Source organism: Papio anubis, chromosome X (assembly GCF_008728515.1).
Source record: "Papio anubis isolate 15944 chromosome X, Panubis1.0, whole genome shotgun sequence".
Taxonomy (NCBI): domain Eukaryota; kingdom Metazoa; phylum Chordata; class Mammalia; order Primates; family Cercopithecidae; genus Papio; species Papio anubis.
In genome coordinates, this window is record NC_044996.1 from 64,678,312 (window position 1) to 64,682,300 (window position 3,989).

Genomic DNA, 3,989 nt, shown 5'->3' on the forward strand with positions numbered 1-3,989 from the left:
CATACTGTAGCCTCCCACTGGCAACCAGCACACACTTCAACCCAGTCCACAAAAACCCTGGATGACAACTCAGTTCCTTCTTTTAAGAAAATAAACAGTGGAAAAGAAATTATGTAATAATGAGGAGAAAACAAGGAGAATGATCTCCTTCGGGGCACTGTGTTAGTTTTATGGCACCTCTACTTGTTAAAGTTTGTGAAAAATAGAAATATTATGGTCTTTGTGCACATTAACATTAAGGAAAAAGAGCCCTAAGGTTAATGTGTAAGCTGTAGAGTTCCTAAATTCTCTTTTTCTCTATTTCTTTTTCTGCCTGCTTTAAATCTGCTGTTACTTTTCTACTGAGATAAAAACCACGGTTTGACCCAACCTCTTTGTTTTGTTTTTGAAAGCCAGCAAATTTGTATTAATATTTCATGGCTAGAGTTCTGAAGCAAAAGTTACAGAATCTTTGTGTGTGAGTGTGTGTATGTTTGTGTGTGTATATATTTAAAAGGCCTTTATGATAGATTTCTATTTTATGTTTAACTGGCAATTAAGCTGGTTTCGATTTCCCTCTAGCACACCAGACTTTTTCTCTTTACTTTGAGATGTAAATTTTTGTTATCACATTTTCACCTAAGGGTTATTTTCTTCAATATGAAAATTTGTGGCTATTTAGCTGACAATTACCTAGGGTAATAAAACAGGTTATCATTTTGAAAGTGTAAAAAAAAGGTCTTAGAACAGCCCAAGATGGCCGACTTTGATGATTGTGTGTCTGATGAGAAGGTAGGCATAGCTGCTAAATTCATCACTCATGCACCCCCAGAAGAATTTAGTGAAGTATTCAATGATATTCAGCTACTACTTAATAATGACAGTCTCCTCAGGGGAGGGGTAGCACATGCATTTGCCTAGTATAACATGGATCAATTCAAGCCTGTGAAGATAGAAGGATATGAAGATCAGGTCTTAATTACCGAGCACAGTAATCTGGGTAATAGCAGATTTTTAGATCAAGAAACAAAATTTCCTTTAAATTTGATCACTTATGGAAAGAGGCAGTGACCCCATCCAGAAGAATTAGATGGAGGTCTGAAATCTTGGAGAGAATCCTGTGACAGTGTTTTAAGAGCCTATGTGAAAGACCATTATTCCAACGGTTTCTGTATTGTCTATGCTAAAACTATTAATGGACAACAGACTATTACTGCACATATTGAAAGCCACTAGTTTCAGCCTAAAAACTTTCGGAATGGTCGTTGGAGATCAGAGTGGAAGTTCACCATCACACCACCTACAACCCAGGTGGTTGGAGTGCTTAAGATTCAGGTTCACTATTATGAAGTTGGCAGTGTTCAGTTGGTTAGTCATAAAGATGTACAGGATTCACTAACTGTTTCGAATGAAGCCCAAACTGCAAAGGAGTTTATTAAAATCATAGAGAATGCAGAAAATGAGTATCAGACAGCAATTGGTGAAAACTATCAAACAGTGTCAGATACCACGCTCAAGGCCTTGTGCTTGCAGCTTCCAGTTACCTGCACCAAAATTGACTAGAACAAGATAGTCAGCTACAAGATTGGCCAAGAAATGCAGAATGCTTAAAGGCTGAATGTAGGATTCTTCAGTATGTGGAAAGACAAAGATTCAATGTGTAGTCATATGATAAATAAGTGATTTATAAACAAGAGTGATATTTTGCTAGGGCTTTCAAAGTTAACTGGTTTTCTGGCCTCATGGAATACTGTTGCACCTATAGCACTGTCTTGATTCTTTTGTGTTCTCTGCCTTGTAGTTTTCTGTTATTGCTATATCTATGTGTAAACCTTTTTTTTATTGTAGTTAATTCTGCCACATTTAATGTTGGTGAGAGAGAAATCTATCCTAATGACATTTTACTGTTTAAAACAGTTTCCTAGCCATGAAGTCCTGTACTGATTTAGACAAGGTATTATGGTCATTACTTTCTACCCCTATCCTTCCAACCACTTCTGGTACTTCACTGGTTTTTACTGATCCATCAACACCTAAAGAGGCTATGCTACAATCTATAGCTAAATGGACACATTCATCCTTCTCCTTCTGACTGCTTTGATCATCATTTATTGCATCTTGTAACTGTAGTTTTCCAAAGTTTGGATTGGAACTTTTCAGGTCCTTTTTGGAGGGCAAAGGAAGTGTCAGCTTCTCTGCAGAACTTGTTTTTAAATCCAAACACTTGAACCACATTCCCTGTACATGAACATGTTTGCTTTTATCCCTTCTCACATTATCTCCTTCCCATCTTAGTACCATTGTAGTTATAGACGTCTGCATTTTTAGAAGCATTTTACCCATTTTTTTAAACATTCAGGAACTGCTGATATACTGTGGATATAGAGTATAAAACTTGAAAAATGCAGATGTTGAAGGAATACTAGGTATCTTGTGCTTTAATACTTTATGGCAGGATTGTACTATAAGCAAATGAATTAAACATCTATGTAAGTCATAAAAACTTAAAATGAACCAAAGTGAAAAGGATAACTTCTAGGCAGTGTCTTTCTGTTGTAACCTGTTATTTAAGGAAATACTAGTGTTTTCCTCTAAACAGGATGCAAAACTTATTTCAAATCACTCTTTCTCGGTTCTGCCTGCCAAGAAATCAAGTGTAACTGTGATAAAATAACCTTTCTCAGGTATATTGGCAGGTATGTGTGTAATCTCAGAATACACAGGTGACATAGATATGATATGACAACTGGTAATAGTGGATTCATTTACATTGTTTATACGTCTGCAACCAGGCCTTAAGGGAAGATCAGATTTTTAAAAAACCAAGTAGTGTCTTCCTACCTATCTCCAGATACATGTCAAAAATAAAAGGTGTTTGTGCTTACATTTTGTTTCTGCTCAGTAATATAGTCAAGCAAAAGTTTGTTTCCAAACAGTTTGTTACTCATTGAGCTGTGTGTGCATTTTTGTTTATTTCAAATGAAATGTATTTGTATTATTTGTCATTCACACTATCCATCCATACCACACTATCTTCTGTATCAGGTAGTCTAATAGAAATATACCTGTTTTGTTCTAAAAAAAAAAGTCTTATGAATCTATAAGATGTACTTCTATCACCATTCCTAATATGTCTATGTATCTATGAGCTGTGTACATAATGTTTCACTATTAAAAATATACAAAACTCTAATTAATTGGCTTAAGAAAAATAAAAGCACTTAAATCAAATACTTCATCAGAAAAAAAGACTAGTCAAATGCTTTTTCCCATTTATGTGAATTAAGTAAAATTTTTAATAAATAAGTTAGCTTTAAAATCATTGGTAAAGTAATATTAGAAATGTTTTAAGAATTTCCAGCATACATTTTTCTTTGAATTTATTGATCAAGCAATTTCACAGTTATCCCTGTCAAATACTATAAGATGTCAAAATTTGGCAGAAGGGTTACAAATCTATAAACCAAGCCCAGAGTAGAATAATCTTTGCTTCTGTAATTTTTGATACATAAGATGTTAATATTGGTTTAATAAAAATTGCTAAATCTTAAATTATTTAGTTAATCTTAAGGTTCTTACTTAGGTAAACACCTAAAATTCACAGGCTATAAAATAGTTGACAGGGAAATAACTGCAGCCACCCAACAGGTTCACCTTACCCACTACCCAGAGCTGATTTATTAAGACAGGGGAATTGCAACAAAGAAAGTATAATTCACATAGAGCCAGCTGTATGGAAGGCTGAAGTTTTGTTATTATTGAAATCAGTCTTCTTGAGAATTCAGAGATCAGAGTTTTAAGCATAATTTGGTGGTTAGTGAGCCAGTGAGTTGGGAGTTTTGATTGGCTGGGTTGAAGATGAAATCTTAGGGAGTAGAAGCTGTCCTCTTGGGCTGAGTTAGTTCCCAGGTGGGGGCCACAAGACTAGATGAGCCAGTGTATCAATCTGGGTGGTGCCAGCTGATCCAGAGAGTGCAGAGTCTACAAAATATCTGAAGTACTGATTTTAA

At 35.2% G+C, this 3,989-nt stretch overlaps 1 pseudogene; it reads left to right on the forward strand.

Moving 5' to 3' along the window:
* The first annotated feature begins 352 nt into the window (after positions 1–352).
* LOC110742207 lies at positions 353–1,605 on the forward strand (annotated as a pseudogene).
* The last annotated feature ends 2,384 nt before the right edge of the window (positions 1,606–3,989 follow it).